General features: G+C 42.2%; 1 protein-coding gene across 2 annotated transcripts in view; it reads right to left on the bottom strand.

The window, feature by feature from the left end:
• The window catches only part of TNFRSF11B (TNF receptor superfamily member 11b), an 87,387-nt gene that overhangs the window by 54,127 nt on the left and 8,118 nt on the right, over positions 1 to 25,142 (bottom strand). The window contains exon 3 of one of the 2 annotated variants that reach the window (XM_073330262.1): positions 24,539 to 24,701. The gene's annotated coding sequence lies outside the window, so the exon portion shown is untranslated. Of the gene's footprint in view, positions 1 to 24,538; positions 24,702 to 25,142 lie in introns of those variants that run through there. The other variant, XM_073330263.1, reaches the window with a different exon arrangement.

Here is a 25,142-nt window from a genome sequence, read left to right as displayed (position 1 = left end):
CTTCATGGGGCTCTTTTGTATTCTTCTAATGGGTGTGGGCATTTCAGGCATTTCATTCTGCCTGAATGCTGCACATTTGAGCTACCATTGGTCTGTTCCCAGGAAATTTTAATAGAACCACATTTTGTCCCTGTTATTGTATTTACAGTGGCATGTTGAAATGACTGAAAGACACATATAGGATTTTCCCGCCCCTGGAGATAATATAAGCAAACAAGCAAAATACAATTTTATCACAAGCCCATGAGAGTTGGAGTTGATTCACCACTCCAGAGGCAAAGAAAAGGTAGCTTAGTCTCCATGACCATTCAGTCTTCTTTTTCTCTGCTGAGACTGCCAGTAAAGATGCCAGTTAACACCTGTTCACTGCGAACTGGACTGACATATTCAAATTTGTAACAGTTAGGACATCAAACATCCACAAGACTAGTAGCTTTCAGTGACTAGTGACTTGGTCTGGATTTGAATCAGCAGCTTAGAGGTGAACGGCTCTATATCCCATTTCCAGTCCCATGAGGTATTGGGCCCTCCAGTGCTCCATTTTTTTAAATTAGAATTTTGCAAAAAAACCTATCTGGTAGGTATCATTAATATGAAATATTGTTTTAAGGACTTAATTTATTACTATAATAATATGCTGCACTGTGTTCAGAGTATCAGTTAACAGATTCATAGATTTTTAAGACTAGAAGGGACCATTAGATAATCTAATCTGACCTCCCGTATAATGCATGCCAAAGAATTTCACCCAATATTGAGCCCAACTTGTGTTTGATTATAGAGTATATCATCCAGAAAGGCATCCAATCTCAATTTGAAAATATGAAGAGATGGAGAATCCATTGCTTCCTTGATAGTTTGTTCAAATGGTCAGTCACCTTCAACATTAGTAACAGACATATGTTTCCTAAGTACGTACAGAGATAGGTACGATATCTTTATATTTTAAGTATACAGACAGTTTCTCTTGATGTCATTCATAATGGTCTGAAGGCCTAATGTAATACCTATTGACATCAAGGGAAAGACTCCCACTGACTTCAATGAAAATTGGATCAGAATTCGAATAGAGCTGACATATTTTTCAAAATCACTGTTGCTTATGTGATAAACCTTAGAGAAAATGCCTCTCTTACGTGCCTAAGAGAGAGTGAATGAATGACAGGTGAAATGCTGCCCTCTTATGGTTCTATAAACAAATGTGTCCTCATAACAAATTACAAAAAAGTAAAAACACCTAATCTGAGTTTTGTTTTGTTTTGTAACATTGGCTAATAGATGCTGATCCATAATACTTTGGCATGTATATGGCACCGACTGCCAGTCAACAGGTGTCATTGTCATAGCAGATGGCACCGAGGGAAGATCTCATTATTGAGCCCAAATGAGCAGCTTGCTCTGGGTGATAACACCCAGCACACAGGAAATATGTAGGGTTAATTATAGGTAGGGCCCTACCAAATTCATGGAAATTCATGAAAAATGCATCATGGCCTGTGAAATCTGGTCTTCCACTGTGAAGTCTTTTGTGTGCTTTTACCCTTTACTATGCAGATTTCATGGGGGAGACATGTGTTGCTCAAATTGGGGGTCCTGACCCATAAGGGAGTTGCAGGGAGGTCACAAGATTAATTTAGGGGGATCATGGTATTGCCACCCTTACTTCTGTGCTGCCTTCAGAGCTGAGCAGTTGGAGGGCAGCGGCTGTTGGCCGGGCACCCGGCTCTGAAGGCAGCGCCCTGCCAGCAGCAGTGCAGAAGTAAGGGTGGCGATAGCATACCATGCCGCTTTTATTTCTGCACTGCTGCCTTCAGAGCTGGGTGGCCGGAGAGAGGCGGCTGCTGACTGAGAGCCCAGCTCTGATGGCAGCAGCGCAGAAGTAAGGGTGGCAATACCACACCAGGTCGTCTTTCCTTCTGCATTGTGCACAGTGGCGGCTCTGCCTTCGTAGCTGGGCTCCCAGCCACAGCGGCCGCTCTCCAGCTGCTCAGCTCTGAAGGCAGCGCCGCCACCAGCAGCTGTGCAGAAGTTAGGGTAGCAGTATCGCAACCCCCCTACAATAACCTTCCAAACTCCCCACAACTCCTTTCCTACAATTACAACACCGTGAAATTTCAGATTTAAAGAGCTGATTTTTAAAATCCTGTGACCGTGAAATCGACCAAAATGGATCGTGAATTTGGCCTAACTAAAAGCCAATATCATTTTCAATACCGAGTGCTCCCTTTTAGCCTTTCCTTTGCCCCAAGGGTGTTCTTAAAAGTTCTGGCAGTAGTGGCTGCTTACCTCCGACCTGGAGCACATGTTACTTGCTAGTTTGAACTAGAGTAAATGGTGGATCCTCTGTAACTTGAAGTCTTTAAATGGTGATTTGAGAACTTCAGTAATTCAGCCAGAGGTTATGGGTCTATTACAGGAGTGGGTGGGTGAGGTTCTGTGGCCTGCAATGTGCAGAAGGTCAGACTAGATGATTGTGATGGTCCCTTCTGACCTTAAACTCTATGAGTCTATGACACACAGTTTACTGGCTCTTGTGCAGACCCATTTGAGGCAAGTTTATCTGAGATCACTGCTTTTTGTAAGGTTTTATAACTCAAGGGTGGATGGAGTGTGGTTGTGTGTTGATCCTATTCATAATGGATGAAATAAACCAAGTCAAAATGGTGACTTTCCACATGGGGCTGGGCTGGGACAGAGGAGGGTTACTGAGGAGGATGGAATTTATTCCCCTCCAGTTTAGGGATAAGGTCTGGGGCTGCAGTCCTCCCATGTCCATTACCACAGTTCACAGGACAAAAAAGCAATCTCTGCCCATCTGTGCCCCCTCTACATTGACTGGCAGCTTATCCCAGCATGCCTCTCTGTGCCAATTTATTCTCATCTGCAGTTTGGCAGCTCCACCAATGTCCTCTTGCTCAGTGGCATCGTAGGAGTCCCCAAGTGTGAAGAACTTGGCACAGACTCTCCACCCAGGGGTAAATTTACCCAAAGAGCAGATACTGGCTGGAAAGCTTGGCAAGTTAGATTAATTAGAGTAATTCATCAATATTTTTAGGTGGCAGCATTCCATTTTGGAAATGAAATTTTGCTTTGTTTCTGTTTGGGCTGATTAAAATCACTTTATTGGCTCTGAAATTTTGGGGGCCTGATCATGTAAATACTTACAAGCTAGTGTAGTGCTTGGTACCATTAACTTTTCTCTCTTGTTGCATGACTGACTGTATGATGAGAGGGCCAAAAACTGATTTCACAGGGTTTTTTATGGAAGGAGGGACGGGAGCTCACTGAGCAGGACTTTGAAGGGATTATTCTTGACAGTTCAATATTGTAGACCCTCTGCTGCTTTTGTATTTGATCTAATATATAGAAGCAGCAAAACATTCAGGAACATATGAAGATAGATGCTTGGCACGAAGCTGACCTAACTTGTTGGCAGAGGACCCCTGCTGCATAAGGGAATCTGCTGTTGGAGCTGATCCACTATAGCAGCTCCTACACCAGCCATCAAACCTTGGTGTGGGTATGTCCAGGGGAAAACAGACCAAGGCTGGGATGTCCCAATGCCCTAGAAACCCCTAGCTGCCTGAAGGGCTGAGGGATGTTGACAGCTGTGTGAGCAATCCTGAGCCTGCTCCAAATTATGCCAAGTTCTGGGCTGGTACAGAACCATCCATGGGCTCAGTGACTCCACTGTGCTGTCCAGCTGCACTCTTAGACACAAGTTGACAATACGGCCTTTTGTTGTCCCCGCCAACAACTGGAATTTCACATTACGAAGCATAACTTCAAAGGGAAAAACACAGCGTGGTGTTGTCCTTGGAAGAGAATTCTGCATCTAATTTTTTTAACGTAAGGAGGCACTGGGTCTATAGTACAGTGTGACCTCATAGACCCTGAGCTCACTCATGTCCCACATACTGCACAAAGTTCCTCATGAGTGAAACCATGAAAGCAACCACATCAAGATGTTTAGACCATTGAGGGCTTCCAGGAAACATTACCCACAGTTTTCTGTCACTTCCTTACTAGAAATAACCAAATTCTGCCTTGGCTAACTGCTAAAATATATGTAGCTGAAAGAAAGATTAAAATATAACTAGTCATTTTATTCCAAGGTTCGTAGATTTTAGGGTCAGAAGGGACATTAGCTCATCTAGTCTGATCTCCTCAACCATAACATTTCACCCAGTTACTGAGCCCAGTAATTTGTGTTTGACTAAAGCATATCTTCCAGAAAGGCAGCCAGTCCTGGGGTATGTCTACACTTCAGGCTGGGGGCATGATTCTGACTGAGCTAGTGCACTAAAAATGGAGTGTAGCTGCAGCAGCACAAAGAGTGAGAGGGCCTAGCCTCCCTAAGTACACACCAAGAGTCTCAGGTGGGTCGCCTAGCGCCTCCTACTGCTTGCGCTGCCACGGCTACATTATTTTTAGCACGCCAGTTATCTGAGCTAGTTATTATCTGAGCTAGTGTGAGTATGTCTCCTCGAGTTGGGAATCACACCCCCAGGTCAAAGTATAGACACACCCTTTATCTGAAGATTTGAAAAGATGGAGGATCTACCACTTAGTATGGGAGTTTGTTCCACTGGTTAGTCACCGTCAAAAATTAAAAATTTGTGCCTTATTTCTAATGTGAATTTGTCGGGCTTTAACTTCCAGACATTTGTGAGTGAGAGAGAGGCAAAAAGCAAGAAAGCCAAGTAGTAGCCTGAGAGCACAGTGTGAATCTAGAAAAAGCTAGAGAGAGCTTGAAGAAACAGCTCTTTTTGATCTTGGGTTCCTCCTGCATTCAGATTTGGACTTGGTACATTCCTTGGAAATAGGTGAGATTGTTTCAAAAGATAATACAATAATAATAAGAAGCATATATAAACAAAGACACTGCTATATGTTAGATATAAAATGTGCATAATTTAACCAACATAACCAATAGAGCTGAGAACATAAGTCACAGCATATAAGTTACCCAAAGTAATGTTGTTTAAGATGCTGTAGAAGTGCAAAGCATTACATCACATTCCATTTGAGACACCTCACTGTTCTGGAAAAATGCTTAATCAGGACGTCTCCACAGGAAGTTAAGCCCAGTGTAATTTAGTTGCTAATTAATGGGGAAGGTATATTTCTTTAGCTACCATAGTCCAACTTCATGGTCTTACTCTTACAGTGATTCTCTTTATCACAGCTGTCTCTCCCTTCTTCATTATGATTAGAATTCAGGGAACTTTTTGCAATGAATGGTGTATTCAATAAATTAGGGCACCTTTTGTTTTCATGAATGATCTGCAAACTGACTTTGATTTTCATTCACTTGTTTGTTCAGAATTATTTGATGAATGGGTTGAGAGAACATATTTCACAGCCACTATTGCTTTGAGAGTTTACTATTCATGATGGATGAAATTTTGGCCCCATTTAAGTCATTGGAAGTTTTACCATTGACTTGAGTGGGGCCAGCATTTCACCCAATGTGCTTTACACAGTGTGTGATTGGTTAGATGATATTGTTTCTGCTTCCTGATTGGATGATTCCAAAGCCCACATAGCTTTCAATGAGAGCTATGTTAATGTAACGCCGACAGACCCTGGTCATCGGCGAGCATGATCAAACTTGGGACCTCTGGAGCTTAGTGCATGAGCTAAAAGCCATATGGCTGTTAGCTAAGGCTGTAGAGCAGACTCATTAATCTCTCTCTCTCTAAGTGGTCTCCGTGCCACTAGATGGGACAGAGCACCACATTCAGGAGGTGTGTGGGTTACATACTTCCCCTAGCTGAGGAAGTGTGTCCAGAGCTTCAGAGACTTCCCAGTTGAAATCCTGGACGAGCCCCTACTTGTAATGCCGACAGACCCTGGTCGTTGGCGGGCAGGATTGAACCTGGGAGTACTGGAGCTTAGTGCATGAGCCTCTACTGCGTGAGCTAAAAGCTGTATGGCTGTTAGCTAAAGCTGTAGAGCAGGCTCATTAATGTCTCTCTCTGAGGCTATGTCTACACTACTGCGGTAAGTTGACCTAGGCTACGCAATTCCAGCTACGTGAATAATGTAGCTGGAGTCGACGTACCTTAGGTTGAGTTACCACAGGGTCTACATCACAGGGGGTTGACGGGAGAAACTCTCCCGTCGACTTACCTTACTCTTCTCGTCGGGGGTAGAGTACAGGGGTTGACTGGAGAGCGATATGCTGTCGATTTGGTGTTTCTTCACTAGACCTGCTAAACTGACTGCCGGTGGATTGATCTCAGAGTGTCGATCCTGTCTGTAGTGTAGACATAGCCTGCGTGGTCTCAGTGCCACTAGATGGGACAGAGCACCACACCTCGGAGGTGTGTGGGTTACTTTAACACCTCTGGCATAAGCAGGCAGACCTCACACAGAGGTGCACACATAATGAAGTTGCAACAGTTCCCTTTTCCACTATTTGTGGGCTCCTCCTCTGGCTCCACTACTGAGAAAGGTGCCACTGCTACCATTTCTTCCCCTTTGCTCCCTAGCAATGCAGTGGTTATGGTCTTGGACTGGGACTCAGGAGACTTGGATTCTGCCCTAAGCTTCCTGTGTAGCTTGGACAAGTGAAAGAGGTGTTAAATAAGTGTGATTCCCTCCCCCTTTTTACCCCCCCCCCCGGGAAAGTAAGTAACTTTAAATGACACTAGGGTGAGGGGCTCACTAAAGGCTTGTCTTCCCATACAGTCTTTAATGACGACTGTACTATGCCGACAGGATAGTTTCTTCCATCAGTGTAGTCAATCCACCTCTCCAAAAAGCAGTAGCTATGTCAACGGGAGAAGCAACATAGTTATACCGATATAGCTCTGTGGGGTACACCTGCCCCAGCACTGGAAACATCTTGGATGCAGGGCTCGGGGTGTTAAAAAAGGGTTCTATTAGAAGAGAAACATTTTAATATGTAGACACAATGGATTACAAAAATCTCAAATGTTTAAAAAAAGAAAGCCTCTCCAATCAAAGCACAGAGTTAAGTGGGAGGATTTTTTGTATTCAGCAAAGGAAAGAACTCATACTTCTCCCTCTTAATGGAAGCAGTGCAGAGTACTACACTCTGAAACCTGAGATGATGCTGTGGTGTCTTGGTTTTGTTTAAGACATTTTGGACAGTCCAACATTGTAGGGACTTGTTTACAAAAAAGTTTATGGTATCTGATTGCTGGAGCATTTCTTTCTCCAACAATTTGGCTGACAGACAGTGTGGTCTTTCTATTATGATCCTGTCATGCCAAAGTCAGAGGGGAGAGTCCTTGGGACAAGGGTGTTCACATGCACACACGCAGAGCCCATTATTAAATATTGGTTCCCCGCATAGATATTTATAGACCGTAAGCAAGTCACTCTTTAACCTTCTCTTTGTTAAGCTAAATAAATTGAACTCTTTGAGTCTATCACTATAAGGCAGGTTTTCTACTCTTGTAATCATTCTCATGACTCTTCTCTGAACCCTCGCCAATTTACCAACATCCTTCTTGAATCGTGGGCACCAGAACTGGACACAGTATTCCAGCAGCAGTTGCACCAGTGCCAAATCCAGAGGTAAAATAACCTCTGTACTCCTATTGAAGATTCTCATTTATGAATCCAATTGTCCCATTAGCTTTTTTGGCCACAGCATCACAGTAGGCGCTCATGTCCAGCTGATTATCCACCCCATGCCCAGCAGGGCATCTAGAGTATTCAACTTATTGCTCATTCAGGGAAAGAATGTAAAATTTATGCATTGCGTAAACTTTAGGAGACTGATTAATGTGCTTTGTTTTGCTTTCAGGTGGTTACATTTTTGGAAGGCAGGTGGTGGACTGAAGCCACAGACAGCTTCCTTTCAGTAGCTCAGTAAGCAGTGTGCCAAGCACACGCCCAGGCTTTTGATGCACTGTAGCAGTGCCCACGCAAGACGGTACGCGTGGCAGCAGGCATGCTGTAGATTCACGCCCTAGCTTGCAGTGCAGTGACTTGCTGTGTAGATATGCCCTTGGCAGCAAAGTATTTATCTGAACAGGATCCAGGTATAGTAAACATGGCATTCTTCTTTTGGGTTTCTGAACATGTATAGATGTAGTAGCTCCCTGGATCTCTAACCTACAAAGGGTAAAATGTGCCCCAGTGCAGAGGAGCCCATGCACTACTTACATCCTCATAATAGGTCTTAGGTGGGACTGAAGTGCTGCATAACCTTTTGCTGGCCTCCTGAGCACGTGTGAGTACACTCAGCCTAGGGTACACTGGGTCTCTTTGACTCCTGGCAGACATGGATTGGGTTGCTGACTACATTACAACAAATGGGAATTACAAACTACTGCAGTACAACCAACTTCCCTCCATACCCTGCTTGGAGTCTGTATTCTCCTTCTGTAGTTTGGCACTCATTCAGCCTCTTACTATCCCATCATATGATTTTTGTGAAAATAATACCAGCTCCGTTACTGGGATCCAGTGACCAAGAGTATAAATTTAAAAATCAGGCAGTTATTCCCTCTTTCATTATGGGATTTTCCCAGATTGTCTCGGCTATATTTAGTATTTATGTGTCATGAGTCACAGTGGCCACCTGTGTCCATAAACAGAATTTGTAAATAGCACTGACTGATGTGACTCAAGTATTTAAAAACATTAAAAAGTCCAGTTTTAGCATGAATTCAAATATTGTTGCCAGTTCCAAGAACCCTGTGTGTTTCCGGCTCCGGGTCTAAGGGGGTGGAATACTGGAAAAGGCATGCTTTGTCCTGACTCTCAGTTCCATCTGTGCTGGTGGGAGTCGTGCTGGCAAAAAAGATGATTATTTCATAATACGGCCAACCCCTTTTTCAGAGGACATTGCAGTCTGTTTAATGTGTAACATGTGGGTGAGGTCCTAGTGCACACACTCTGTTTTGATTAAATCTTATCTACACTCAAGTTATTCCTCTCAAGTCAGGCAGCTGCACTGTGAAATAACACTTGAGTTGCTGTGTTCACACAGATGCTGTACTCACTTGTGTGTGGTGCTCCGTCCAGGGCTGGTGCAAGGATATTTTGTGCCCTAGGCGAAACTTCCACCTTGCGCCCCCCTTCCCTCCCCTTCCCCCCAGAGCATCGCCTATTATAAACTGTTATAAATTTTCAAAAATGTCACTTACTATGAGTCACTATTTGAATTTCATCAAATGTTTGACGTAAACATTGATTAAGAGAGCAAGATGACTTTTCCTTAAAATTAAGCAATGTTGATTGTAATCAGAAATACACCCTTTTTAGTCATGTATACGTCCTTCCTTCATTCTTTCATATCAAAATCTACTACATTTTATTCTACCTTTAGAATATCCAATTATTGTTATTAATAAAATTTATAAAATTAGAATGGCGGGTACTCCGTCATACAACAACAACTGACAGTATCAATATGACAAATTTCAACAGCCTACACATGCATATTCGCACATGATAAACATACACACTCAAATACCTAACATACACACACAATGGACACAAGGTATTAGCGAAATGATGCAGCTGCCATTGCCAGAGTCTTAGATCTGAAACAACTCAACAAAAATAGTCAGCTTCAATCGACAACCTCCGAAAATTAGTAAACTTAGCATCATAAACAGCCTGTCAGAACTGGTAACGGCCGCGCGCGACGAGAAAAATGACGTCATTGCCACTTTGTACCGTAGTGAAGCAGTATGCTTGTGCCCGCAACGCAGAGCTGGCATAGGCTATAGCTGTAAGGTATGAGAGAATGACAAGTTAAAATGCAAGTTCCATGATGTTTCTCTTTTCTTTATTCATTCGTTTTCCAGCAATAGTGTAAAAAAAATTTTGGAGCACCGCTTTTTGGCACCCCCCAAATCTTGGGACCCTAGGCGGCTGCCTAGTTCGCCTAGTGGTTACACTGGCTCTGGCTATGTCTCCTGGGGGCATACCCGAGGATAGTCTGTGCTGCAGTAAGATGAGCCACTCTATGAATTCTTTCCCAGTGAACTGTGGAAAAACTTGTCTTTGCTTTCGGGGGCACGTGGGGGAAATTGTGGGAAGGTGACAAGCACACTTGAGTGGAACCAGTCTGCATTCACAGGACAGAGTGGTTACGTTAGCAGCTGACAAGGTGTGCTGCCTCAGAGATGTGTTAACTCCAGCTTAGCCTATACCCCTTGATAGCCAGCAATTCAGGTTAAAAGCAGCACCACCCTCGAGTTAAGGGGCAACATGCCAGGTATAACTCAGGTTAATTTTGCACTGAAAACAAGCTCAAAGCCACTTCTGAAACCAGGATGTAGGCTCTTAAGTCACTTAGGTACTTTAATTTTTTTTACTCTTTGCTTGAAATTTTGGTTCCACCTACCCCCTCTTGTAATCTTTGCAGAAAGTCAGCAAATAAACAACTGTCCCATATCTGCAAATGATAATGAGCATGGAACATTTATTCAGCTACATGTGTTAGGAGGATGCATTTAAGCATATGGGTCCATGTGTTAGAAGGATGTATTTGAACAACCAAAAATCATTATGGAAATAAGGTGATATACTTGTTGAGAGCATAGAGCTTCTAGTGACAATAATGGGAGTTCAGGCAAAGATTCAGGGAAGAATATGCCCCTTAATAAATTAAGCTATATGAAATTTTCCTGATAATGCCAAAACTCACATGAAACTTGTTGGGTTTTGTGGTTAGTAACAAACTCAAAACTCAGATTATGTGTATCAGAAGATCTGCTCAGACTCACAAACCTTTTGAACCCTTTCCAGTTTCAAGCAAATATGACACAGTCCGGCGGGGAGGGGGAGAGAATTGCATCAAAATTCTGTAAAATGTACCAGAACTACATGTTTTTATTATGAAGCCAGAGGACATGTGATGCTCTTGAAGAACTTTTACATTTTTTGGATTCACTTGAACGTGAAACTCAAAGCGCAAATATCAGGAGGTGCAAAACCACATACAGCAGGACCAAAAATAAATGCAAAGTAATTTGCATGAATCTCTGTGAGCCAAAACCACAAGTTTCACACAGGTCAAGTAGGGCCTGATTCTGCAAGGTGCTGAGTGCCCTCAGCTCTTAGAAGTCAATGGAACCAAGTCAAGTGGCACTCAACAAGATCAGATCCATAATGAATATCAGTAAGAGGGTGTTTCCCGTGAAATGCTTTGATTAGGAGTAGAAACCAAAACGCCTACTCGCAGACAGTGACATTAAAAAAATCCCCAAGGAACTAGCAATTTGTAACACCATAATGAATGCAATGCAGGCAGCTGAGCTAGCCAATAACATGAAGCATATTAATCTGAAATTATAGCAGCATCTAATAGCACAGCAATAGCTATGGGTCCATCAACTTTTTCATTATAAACAGCCATAAAAATCTGCTGAAGGGAGAGATTTGGTGTACAGTTTCTCAGCCTCAAAGTAGTTTTAAAAATTGCACTGAATTAATTTTTCATTTTTTAAAAAAAGTCTTTGTGGCATTAAGGAAAAAATTAAGTTCAAGTTTAGCAGAACAAGTGTTGCATGTCTTTTAAAAAAACATAACAAACTTTGCTTTTTTAAAAGAAAGTTGCAAGGCTTATTATTCCATAATGGAAACCTAGAGTCATCTTATTTCAAAAATAACTTGCCGAGCATAGAATCATTGCTCATTCCTGATGAGAGCACTTGCTGAGAGCTCCTCTTCCAGACATACGTGGCTGATAATTTGCTGGAAATGTTAAAACAATACTTTAAAATTAAAATATTTTAATGATTTGTGATTGGCCTAAGTTAAGACATGAACAGGTCTTGCCTGTTTTCTCTGCTGGATGAAGAATGAAAGTGCATGGGGTACTTTATTCGTAACCCTTACTGTGTGTGATATGTAACAAAGATCATTTGTATTGATTGGCATAGCAGAAACCTCAGATGCTTTATAGACTGTTACTATTATGATAAGGCTCACAATGGGCTGGACCTTTTCCAAACACAAAAGGTGGCATAGTCCTTATCTAAATGAGCTCGGAAGCTAACAGAATCAACATATAGGAATCACTTTATCAGCCATTAAAATGCAGCCAGACATCTCTGGGATCAAGCGGAGCCAGCCACCTCTAGAAACACAGCAGCTATTGTAACAGTGCCAGCCAGAGTACACAAATTGAGGGGAAGGAAGTAAAGAAGAAAGTACCTTAGCCAGTTAAAGCAACAAGAGGAAGTAGGTAATTATCCAGCTGTAATATGGCCAGGAACCAAGGGAGATACTCCTCTTCTTGTGAAATGTGACAGCTGATCTTTTATGATTAAGTTAAGTCTGAGAACCTCAGTGCTAGGATTTACCTGGGAGGTGCACCCCCAGCAGTCAGCAGGATATTATTTCACTACTGACTCAGTGACTGAGAATGGTCATCTTCTGAGTCATCGATACCACTTCCTGCAAACACTTAGTTTTTCCTTCCAGGATTCCCGTGCATGTCTGATACGACGCAGATTATGACATTCTAGGGATTCAAAATATATCTAACATCTTGGTCCAAATTCATCCCTGGTGGAGCGTATTTGTCTTCAGTAGATTTACAGCAGGGATGAATTTGGACTGTTTTATTTACTCTGATCCAAATAGAGCAAGCAATTGCATAGAACTAATTTTAAAATATTCTTCATTTTTGTTTGGTTCTGTTAAAGTGATGTTGGCAGTGCCACAATCATTTAAGGGACAGCCAGTGCATTATGACCTTCTCTTGCAGAGGTTTATAGTTCTGCTGTGCTTACTGTGCTAAGGTCTCAGCTCACGAGGACATTCTTTGTATCAAATTTGAGGAATTAATTGGGTCAACATTTGTTATATGGAAGGTTAAGGACATAAAGAAAAAGGAGTTAAGCCTTACACATATGCTTATATACTGGTTCTGTGGATGAAGGGAAAGCAGTGGATGTGTTGTTCCTTGACTTTAGCAAAGCTTTTGACACTGTCTCCCACAGTATTCTTGCCAGCAAGTTAAAGAAGTATGGGCTGGATGAATGGACTATAAGGTGGATAGAAAGCTGGCTAGATTGTCGGGCTCAACGGGTAGTGATCAATGGCTCCATGTCTAGTTGGCAGCCGGTATCAAGTGGAGTGCACCAAGGGTTGGTCCTGGGGCCGGTTTTGTTCAATATCTTCATAAATGACCTGGAGGATGGTGTGGATTGCACCCTCAGCAAGTTTGCAGATGACACTAAACTGGGAGGAGAGGTAGATATGCTGGTGGGTAGGGATAGGATACAGAGGGACCTAGACAAATTGGAGGATTGGGCCAAAAGAAATCGGATGAGGCTCAACAAGGACAAGTGCAGAGTCCTGCACTTAGGATGGAAGAATCCAATGCACCGCTACACACTAGGGACCGAATGGCTAGGCAGCAGTTCTACAGAAAAGGACCTAGGGTTTAAAGTGGACGAGAAGCTGAATATGAGTCAATAGTGTGCCCTTGTTGCCAAGAAGGCCAATGGCATTTTGAGATGTATAAGCAAGGGCATTGCCAGCAGGTCGAGGGACGTGATCGTTCCCCTCTACTTGACATTGGTAAGGCCTCATCTGGAGTACTGTGTCCGGTTTTGGGCCCCACACTACAAGAAAGATGTGGAAAAATTGGAAAGAGTCCAGCGGAGGGCAACAAAAATGATTAGGGGACTGGAACACATGAGTTATGAGGAGTGGCTGAGGGAACTGGGGATGTTTAGTCTATGGAAGAGAAGAATGAGGGGGGATTTGATAGCTGCTTTCAACTACCTGAAAGGGGGTTCCAAAGAAGGATGGCTCTAGACTGTTCTCAGTGGTAGCAGATGACAGAACAAGGAGTAATGGTCTCAAGTTGCAGTGAGGGAGATTTAGGTTGGATATTAGGAAAAACTTTTTCACTAGGAGGGTGGTGAAACACAGGAATGCGTTACCTAGGGAGGTGGTGGAATCTCCTTCCTTAGAAGTTTTTAAGGTCAGGCTTGACAAAGCCCTGGCTGGGATGATTTAATTGGGGAGAAGGGGGTTGGACTAGATGACCTCCTGAGGTCCCTTCCAACCCTGATATTATATGATTCTATGATTAATTTTCAGCAGTTGTTATTTCTGTTGACTTCAGTAGGATTACTCATATGCTTAAAATTAAGCAGGACCAGGCCTCAGTGGTTAATGGAAGTAGTTTCTACCTTACAAAGTCTCATACAATAATTTACATGCACATGGCATATATGCAAGGAAGCCAGGCTGATAATGGACTCAGTTGCTATCTTAAAGAACCTAATTTCTTAGGTATCACAACGTGATAGCACTTCACACTTCCACAGAACCATTTGGGTGTTGAGATGTTTCCTAGATATCATTTAAATGAGCCTCCTCCTGAGAGGTACATGTTTTTGTCGATTGGTTAAGATCAAGTATAATATTGGTTTGTGTCATGACTTGCAGAGGCGCTAAGCACCCACACCTGTTGTTCAATCTAATTATGGGAGCTGCGGGTGTGCAGCACCTCTGAAGTCAAGCTGCTAAGAGCTGATGCCAGGATTAGCTCCTGCTTTTGCAAGGGGATGCAGTTACAAGGCACAGAGATTTGGAGTAAACCCTGAAATTTTTGTCTATTGACACTTAAAGCTAGTTACTAAAGTAGTTTTTTTCAATGAGAATAATATACTGTGAGCTATATTCTTACTCATCAAAATTGTTTAAATCACCTCATCCAGTTGTTTGTATATTGATCTTTACAGTAGATGTACAGTGTTACATATTGCTTGTATCTCAAGTGATTGTAGAGATTTTGGTACCTCAGTGTATAACTGTTGGGGAGAGGACATAACTTTATAGGAGACTTCAGGATGAAACTGTCTAAGGGAGGGAGGGGAAAGCAGATATCCATTGTGGTTATTGCTGAAGTACAAAACACCTCCCCTTTAAAATTGTGGTACTAGTTTGCAATATCTTATCTATAAGGGGAAACTTGTATGAGAGAATGATGGGGAAATGGAGGGGAAGGCAATGAAGGAAAGATCTGTTGACATCTTGAATCTATTCGTCAGTGTTTACATCGCCTAATTAGATTCTTGACTGCAAATACCAAAACCCCACATCAAATATCCAAAGAAACTGCCTTAGTCCAACAGATCCAGTAAGTTGTATGCCAATGGAAAGCAAAGGGCAATATTTTTTCACAAGCAAGTGTACCGACATTGTATCATTTCATCTGGGCTGTAAGCACTGATAAACAATGGCTGTCATATTAAAAGGAGATTTTATTTTCTATCACACATCCACAAAACCACATTTTGGCATTTGTCTATTCACTGTTTGGTCCATTTTCCCACAGCAATATCCAGAGTACAACCACCCAATGGCTATTCATCCCATAAATATTTTCAACACACTATAAACTACCTATTTAGATGGTTTTAATATTTACTTCTTGAGTGGAATGGAGAGAACTTACTATGGAAAGGTCTGATCATTCAAACCCTCTCAGAATGAAACATCCATCATTTCTGTGTTCAGGGGTGCTAGAACAATTTGTAGAGTGCGAGTGCTGAGAGCCATGAAATCAATATGTAAACCCTATGTATGGTGGAAACTTCAAGCCCAGGGCTGAAGCAGCACTGCTAGTTCCAGCACCTATCATAGAATATTAGGCTTGGAAGGGACCTCAGGAGGTCATCTAATCCAACCCTCTGCTCAAAGCAGGACCAATCCCCAATTTTTGGCCCAGATCCCTAAATGGCCCCTCAAGGATTGAGCTCACAACCCTGGGTTTAGCAGGCCAATGCTCAAACCACTGAGCTATCCCTCCCCACAATGTCTGCGTCATGTTTTTAACTCACTGCGTGGATGATCTTTACAGATTTTAGTTATTATGAAAAACTGTTACATAAATGTGGCATGTGGAAAACTACTAAGAATAAAGAGCAAGTAGCAAGAGAAGTGCCAATTCCTCAAATACTGGTACAAAAAACTCTTATGGGGAAAGTGAAAATACAAGCTCTCTCTAATTAAATCCACTGAACCAATTGCCCAACCAACAATCACGTTGATATTCAGCAGGCTTGGATCAAACCCTGAGGTGATAAAATCCTCCCCTGAAACACTATCTAGTGCTCTCTCTCATGTTTGGCATGAGAAATTGGAAGTACCACAAGAATTATTAACAGAAATTCTTGGCAGATAATTTGAACAAAAAAGAAACGGATTCAAGAAAATGGCACTTTTTATGGAAAATTTGTGGACACAAAAGGCTAAATGTGTTGAATACATTATTCATTATTAATAATTAAGTCTGCTGCCATGGTAAGGCTTGCTGGGCACATTACATAAAAATGTTGAGCACAATCAGCTGTTGACCTACATTTTTTGGTTTAATACAAGTGTTAAATGGCTGGGACTCTTATTGAAAACAGTTATTCTCAACAAAAGATTGACCTGTCACTAATAGCATCATCAGTATCATCGACGGGTACAGTAGATATTAAAGGAAGAGTCATAAGGACTATGGGTCAAATTTTTCCTTCAGTAATGCACACACCAGTCCCACTGATGTCAATGGAAGAGACAGGTGTGTAACCAGTGGAATAATTTGGTGTCTCTAGATATCAGGGATGCTTGTTAGTCTTGCATACTCAGACCAATTTGATCTTAAGTGTGTTTTCAACCCTTCTTTTCTTTTATCCAATCCCTGGTGCTCTAGATGGAGAGAAGAGAGCATGCAAGAGGGGGTTCTTAGGAGTGGCCCAGTAATTCACAGCAAAACACCTGAAAATTCTTCAGAGGTAGGCATAGGTGCTGGAACTAGGGGGTGCTTGAAGTGGTTTCCATCATAAGTGGTTTACAGTTCAGTTCAATGTCTCTCAGCACCCCCACTATACACATTTTTCCAGAACCCCTGGAGGTAGCTCTCCAAGAAAGGAAAGGCCATCCCAATACCCACTCAGTTATTTATCACCTAAATAAAGTGACTTTTTCTGTCCAGGAATTATCAGCTAAATAAAGTGACTATTTCTGTCTAGGAAATATCAAGAAAATCTTACTCTGTATGAGACATTAAGACAGAACAAATTGCCAGTGTGGATTCATACTTGCTGTTGACATTCTAGTTTGTGTAGGGAAGAGATAATAAAATAAGTCCAGACATGATAGCAAGAGATGTGACCAGATTAAACATTAAAGGTCCCCGTTTCCTGGGGTTTCCACAGGGCAGGTAGGAAAGTGTCTCCATGAATCCATCTTCCCCTGCATTCCATCGGAAGCAAGCTTCATTCTGCAAGAGGTGTAGCAGTGAGCAACCAGAGGCTCTGCGCGCACAGCCCAGGAAGTATTATGGCACTGGGGCTCCTCTTTTTATGGGCTATCAGCAATTTGCATAGTCTCTCCCTAAGACTGTAAACTCATCCAGGTAGGGACAGTATCTGTCCTTATCTTTTTCTCGGCTTTCTCAGTGTTGGATCTAAGAAAGCCACCATGAAGCAGTGAAAACAAAGTCCCACAGCCTGGGCCCCTCTATCATCTATTTCCCTTGCAAAGCAGAATCACAGTGGTTTCATGCCTTCCACACCCATTCAAGAGGGCAGGATTTGTTCCACTACCATGCATCACCCTGAAAATGTATTCTCTTGGGGTGAACCAAGAGAAGAAAGATCCCTCAAGCTCACCAGGGATAGGTCAAAGGCACTTGAGTGAACACAATAATCCCTAACTAATTTTGCCCCCACTTTTTTATTATTAGTAGTAGCTTAAATTTCCAAAGCACCTGTCACCATAGTATCTAAGTATGAATATTTTCTCAAGCAACATGAGGCTGACAAGAGGGACACATTTTACAGCAATATCTTGTCAGGTCTCAAAGTCAGTTTTAAACAAACACTTATAGTTGTGAATGTGAGGAGTCCAAATGCCTTTGGGCATTGTGTCAAAAAGCTTTTACTAAGAAAGTGTGAATATAAGCAGATCCAGTGAATGCAAAAAAAATTTTTATATTAACATGGTTTTTGTACACTGATCAAGAGCTGTTCAGGCAGGGGCTTGTCTCAACAATTTTGCTGGGTCTTTTAACCGCTATTGATGCTGTAGTAATCATAGAATTATAGAATAGTATGACTGGAAGGGACCTCGAAAGTTCTTCTAGTCCAATACCCTGCACACAAGGCAGGACTAAGTATTATCTAGACTATCTCTGACAGGTGTGTGTCTAACCTGCTCTTAAAAATCTCCAATAATGGAGATTCCACCACCTACCTAGGCAAGTTATTCCAGTACTTAACCACCCTGACAGTTAGGAAGTTTTTCCCTAATGTCCAACCTAAACCCCCCTTGCTGCAATTTAAGCCCATTGCTTCTTGTCCTAGCCTCAGAGGTTTAGGAGAACAATTTTTCTCCTTCCTCCTTATAACAACCTTTTAGGTACTTCAAAACTGTTATCGTGTCGTCCCCCCCCCCCCCTCAGTCTTCTCTTCTGCAGACTAAACAAAGCCAATGTTTTCAATCTTCCCTCATAGGTCATGTTTTCTAGACCTTTAATCATTTTTGTTGCTCTTCTCTGGTCTTTCTCCAATTTGGCAACGTCTTTCCTGAAATGGGGCACCCAGAATTGGACACAATACTCTAGTTGAGGTCTAATCAGCACGGAGAAGAGCAGAAGCATTACTTCTTGTGTCTTGCTTACAACATTCCTGCTAATAGAGCCCAGAATGATGTTTGCTTTTTTTGCAACAGTGTTACACTATTGACTCATATTTAGCTTGTGATCCACTATGACTCCCATATCCCTTTCTGCAGTACTCCTTCCTAGGCAGTCATCTCCCATTTTGTATGTGTGCAACTGATTGTTCCTTTGTATGTGGAGTACTTTGCATTTGTCCTTATTGAATTTCATCCTATTTACTTCAGACCATTTCTCCAGTTTTTCCAGATCATTTTGAATTTTAATCCTATCTTCCAAAGCACTTTCAGCCCCTCTCAGCTTGTTATGGTCCACAAACTTTATAAGTGTACTCTCTATGCCATCATCTAAATCATTGATGAAGATATTGAACAGAACCGGACGCAGAACTGATCCCTGCAGGACTCCACTTGTTATGCCCTTCCAGCTTGACTGTGAACCACTGATAACTACTCTCTGGAAATAGGTTTCAGAGTAACAGCCGTGTTAGTCTGTATTCGCAAAAAGAAAAGGAGTACTTGTGGCACCTTAGAGACTAACCAATTTATTTGAGCATGAGCTTTCGTGAGCTACAGCTCACTTCATCGGATGCGTACCGTGGAAATAGTTTTCCAACCAGCTATGCACCCACCTTATAGTAGCTCCTTCTAGGTTGCATTTCTCTAGTTTATTGATGAGACGGTTATGCAAGACAGGCCTTACTAAAGCCAAGATATACCACATCTACCCTTTCCTGCCTATCCACAAGGCTTGTTACCTTGTCAAAGAAAACTATGAGGTTGGTATGACATGATTTGTTCTTGACAAATCCAGGTTGACTGTTATTTATCACCTTATTATCTTATCTTATTACCCCTGGAATGTCACCTGTCTTCCATGACTTTTCAAAGATAATTGCTAATGGTTCTGATATCTCCTCCGTCAGCTCCTTGAGTATTCTAGAATGTATTTCATCAGGCCCTGGTGACTTGAAAACTTCTAACTTGTCGAAGTAATTTTAAACTTGTTCTTTCCCTATTTTAGCCTCTGATCCTATCTCATTTTTCACGAGAATTTGTTTAGATAATTGCTACTAAAACATTTTGGTGAAAACTGAAACAAAAATGTAATTTAGCACTTCTGCCATTTCCATATTTTCTGTTATTATTTCCTTCACCTCCCACAACCCCTTGAGTAATGGGCCTACCATGTCCTTGGTCTTCCTCTTGCTTCCAACGTATTTGTAGAATGTTTTCTTATTACCCTTTATGTCTCTAGTTAGTTTAATCTTGTTGTGTGCCTTGGCCTTTCTAATTTTGCCCCTACATACTTGTGTTGTTCGTTTATATTTATCCTTTGTAATTTGACGTAGTTTCCACTTTTTTCAGGATTCTTTTTTGAATTTTAGATAATTGAAGATGTCCTGGATAAGCCAGAGTAGTCTCTTCCTATACTTCCTATGCAAGCTACACAGTGGCATAGTTTGCTCTTTTGCCCTTAATAAAGTCTCTTTGAAAAACTGCAAACTCTCTTGAACTGTTTTTCCCCTTAGACTTGCTTCCCAAGTGATCTTACCGACTAGCACCCTGAGTTTGCTAAACTCTGCCTTTCTAAAGTCCATTTTCTTTATTGTGCTGTTTTCCCTCCTATCATTCCTCAGAATCATGAAGTCTATCATTTCATGATCACTTTCACCCAAACTGCCTTCCACTTTCAAATTCTCAACCAGGTCCTCCCTATTTGTCAAAATCAAATCTAGACCAGCCTCTCCCCTAGTGGCTTTCTCCACCTTCTGAAATAAAAACTTGTCTCCAATACATTCCCTGTGCTGGGCCCAAGAAGGTGGTGTAAGGAAGTCTGACCTCCCCCAAACTCCCCCTTCACTGCTGCTCTTCCAGCAGCTATCAACCTGATGCTTTGGTGGAAGCATGGGCCCAACCTTAGAACATTTGTGTTCAATTGCTACTTTGGCAGGCTGCCAACATTTTCCTGAGCAATGCAAGTGAAATGGGAAATTGTGATTTTTCAGTGTTTGTATGTCAGCAAAACCTTAGCAGAATTCATAGGATAAAGAAAAAGGCACTTCTCTAATTCAAGGCCTACTAACAACAACAGAAGGTGTTAAAGATGATCAAAAAGATCACAAGAATTTTTTGTAATGGAAGGTGTCCGGTGTGACGTTATTAATATAACCTGTGACTGTATAAATCATGGTTGCAACCACTGTTATGTATTTGCAGCAAATATTGTACAAAGGTTGTCGTGTAAGGTGTTTATGGAAAGCTTATGGTTTGCTGGTTATGATTATGCTATCTGGGTGCATGTATCATTTTTGTATTTAAAGTTATAAGTATTGGCTCCATACTGACTGTATTTCAAACTTGTGCTATACTTCTGGGTGACACCCCAGACAGTTTGGCATCAGCACTGCCTAGCCTGCTTGGTGGCCCATTAAGGACCATCAGCTATACAACTGACCCACTGAGAGCCGGCAGACACACCTTGTGACTCAGCAAGGTATGCAGGGGCATGCCTATGGACAGAACTCTAAGGTTTTTCCAGGCCATGTGATGGACAGCTTGTCTTTGTACAAAGAAAGCCGAGACCACATGACAAGAGACTATAAAAAGCTGCTGCAGCTCCTCCATCTGGTCTTCAATCCTGCTTCTTACCTCTGGAGGGACTTTGCTACAAACTGGTGCTCTAAACAAAGGACTGATGACCCACCCCAGCTGTGGATGTACTCCAGAGACTTGATTTGATCCTGCAGTTTATTCCATCACTGCTACAAGCCTGAACCAAGAACTTTGCCATTACTGTATGTCATTGATTCCATTTAACCAATTTTAGCTCGCCTCTATATTTTTCCCTTTTATGAATAAACCTTTAGATTTTAGATTCTAAAGGATTGACAAAAGCATGATTTGTGGGTAAGATCTGATTTGTATATTGACCTGGGTCTGGGCCTTGGTCCTTTGGGATCAAGAGAACCTTTTTTCTTTTACTGGGATATTGGTTTTCATTACCATTCAACCCCCTAACAAGTGGCACTGGTGGTGATACTGGGAAACTGGAGTGTCTAAGTGAATTGCTTGCGAGACTTGTGGTTAACCAGTGGGGCAAAACCAAAGTTTTCTCCATGTGGCTGGTTTGCCTTAGGGGTGGAAAACCCCCAGCCTTGGGCTGTAACTGCCCTGAGCAATTTGTCCTGAATTTACAGTCTCAGTTGTGTCCCACCATGAAAGTGCCCTTACACATGCGAAAGTTTCGCAGCCACTGGGAATCGTCCCAGACCTGCAACACTATGCGGTCCCACCAGTCTGTGCTTGTTTCCCGGGCCCAGAATCGGCGTTCCACAGCATGAACCTGCCCCATTAGCACCATGATGCCTGCATTGCCAGGGCCCCTGCTTTGAGAGAAGTCTGTGTCCATGTCCTCATCACTCTTGTCACCGCGCTGACATCGCCTACTCGCCCGGTTTTGCTTTGCCAGGTTCTGGTGCTGCATATACTGCTGGATAATGCACATGGTGTTTAATGTGCTCCTGATTGCCAAAGTGATCTGAGCGGGCTCCATGCTTGCCGTGGTATGGCGTCTGCACAGAAAAAAGGCGCGGAACGATTGTCTGCCGTTGCTCTGATGGAGGGGCGACTGACGACATGGCTTACAGGGTTGGCTTAGAGGGAATTAAAATCAACAAAGGGGGTGGCTTTACATCAAGGAGAAACAAAAACAGCTGTCACACAGAATGGCCCCCTCAAGGATTGAACTCAAACCCCTGGATTTAGCAGGCCAATGCTCAACCCACTAAGCTATCCCTCCCTCTGGCATTTCAGGCAGGACTTCATGGAGGGGGAGCGGGGAGCAAATGAGTACAAAACAAATCTGGTCTATTTCTTGTTTTGATCCACTCCATCTATCTTTTGCATCTTTGGCTGGCAGCAGATGGTGCAATAGGACTGCTAGCCATCCTCATCTCCTGCCTGCTAACCATGAGATGGTACAATAGGACTGCCTGCAGGACTAAAGAGAATGACCTGGTCGAGTCACTCCTAATTTAGTCCCTGCACCCATATCTGCCCAGGCACTCCTGACCGACCTTACCGAGGCGGTCAGGAGCACCTCAAACATGATGAGGATGATTTTCAGGCCTATTGTACCATCTGCTGCCACAAGGCAATGGGTTGCTGCTGCTGTGTAGCAATGCAGTACCGCGTCTGCCAGCACCCAGGAGACATACAGTGACAGTGAGTTGAGCGGGCTCCATGCTTGCCGTGGTATGGCGTCTGCACAGGTAACTCAGGAAAAAAGGCACAAAATGATTGTCTGCCCTTGCTTTCACGACGGGAGGGAGGGAACGGGGGCCTGACGATATGTACCCAGAACCACCTGCGACAATGTTTTAGCCCCATCAGGCACTGGGATTTCTACCCAGAATTCAAATGGGCAGCGGAGACTGTGGGATAGCTACCCACAGTGCAACACTCCGGAAGTCGACGGTTGCCTCGGTTCTGTGGACACACTCTGCTGACTACATGCACTTAGAGCATTTGTGTGGGAGGACACACAATCGACTGTATAAAATCGCTTTCTACAAAACTGACTTCTATAAATTCAACCTAATTTCGTAGTGTAGACATACCCTAAGTCTAAAACAGACTGCAAAGAGGTACAAATGGATCTCACAAAACTGGGTGACTGGACAACAAAATGGCAGAGGAAATTCAATGTTGATAAATGCAAAGTAATGCACATTGGAAAACATCATCCCAATTATACATATAAAATAATGGGGTCTAAATTAGCTATTTTCCGTCAAGAAAGAGCTCTTGGAGTCATCATGGCTAGTTCTCTGAAAACATCCATTCAATGTGCAGCGGCAGTAAAAAAAGCTAACAGAATGTTGGGAATCATTAGAAAAGGGATAGATAATATTGCTTCTATATAGATCCATAGTATGTCCACATCTTGAATACTTGAATACTGTGTGCAGATCTGGTTACTCTATCTAAAAAAAGATATATTGGAATTGGCAAAGGTTCAGAAAAGGGCAACGAAAATGATTAGGGGTATGGAACATCTCTCATATGAGGAGAGATTAATAAGACTGGGACTTTTCAGCTTGGAAAAGAGATGACTAAGGGGGGATATGATAGAGGTCTATAAAATCATGACAGGTATGGAGAAAGTAAATAAGGAAGTGTTATTTACTCCTTCTCATAACACAAGAACTAGGGGTCACAAAATGAAATTAATAGACAGCAGGTTTAAAACAAACAAAAGGAAGTATTTCTTCACACAATGCACAGTCAACCTGTGGAACTCTTTGCCAAAGGATGTTGTGAAGGCCAAGACTATAACAGGGTTTAAAAAAGAAGTAGATAAGTTCATGGAGGATAGGTCCAATCAATGGCTATTAGCCAGGATGGACAAGAATTTAAAACCATGCTCTGAAGTGTTCCTAGCTTCTGTTTGCCACAAGCAGGGAATAGGCAACAGGAAATGGATCAATTGATGATTACCTGTTCTGTTCATTCCCTCTGAGGCACCCAGCATTGACCACTGTCGAAAGACAGCATACTGGGCTAGATGGACCTTTGGTCTAACCCAATATGGCCGTTCTTATGTTCTTCCTGTTAATGCTACCATATTAGCATAAAGGTGGAATGGGGAGGTCACTTCTGGTCCAGTTAAAGTCAATAAGAGTTTTACTGTTTACTTCAGTGTGAAAAAGGTCGGGAGCCCTGATCATCTTGGATATCTGGCCTGCCTGTATGAATCAGGATATTAGATATATAGTGGAAAAGTCTGAATGTCTGCCATGAATATTCTCAGAAAAGAGATCCTTTTCCTCACCAGTTGCCACACATTCTCTCTCAATGAGCTTTGATGAGGAAACATCCTTTCAAAATAAATTATTTTTCTTACTTGGTTCGTCTTTGGGGATTGCCAGACCTAGGTCTTTCTTGACTCAACAGACCACCAGAAAGTTCAGAGAAGGGACCTTCTACATGACTCTTCTGCAAAAGATTTGGATTTTCCAAATGAGAGCTTACAGTTACATGTTTCTTCCTTTTTCAGTCAGTCAGTACTGCAAAAATAATAGCAGAGAAAGCAAGAGATTATGTTAATAGTTCCCAAATGACTAAAAAGAACACATAGATGCAGATGACAACAGATTTTCTTATGAAGCCAAGAAGAGGCGCATTTTGAATTTAGGAGAAAAACGTTTGTAACATTCCCATTTATCAAGATATATTGGAAAGTTTGTGTTCAAATAATTCTCTTTGAATTACTGGCAAAATTTATCAAGGCATCCAGCATAGAACATCTGATACAGGTTATAGGGAATTTGCCTTGTGGAATTGGCTCAGAAGTTTAAAATCCATTTAAGGAAACACATCTACACAACTATTTTTTCCTGTAAGATTAAAAAAACAAAACAAAAACAGACTGATGCTCTTCAACCATCCAAGAACATCTGTATAGTCAGCACTGACATTTTCCTTTCTGTGATAGATTTATTAGAAAC

This window comes from Lepidochelys kempii, chromosome 2 (genome assembly GCF_965140265.1).
Source record: "Lepidochelys kempii isolate rLepKem1 chromosome 2, rLepKem1.hap2, whole genome shotgun sequence".
In the NCBI taxonomy this organism is placed as follows: Eukaryota; Metazoa; Chordata; order Testudines; family Cheloniidae; genus Lepidochelys; species Lepidochelys kempii.
This window is presented reverse-complemented; position numbering and strand designations above follow the sequence as displayed.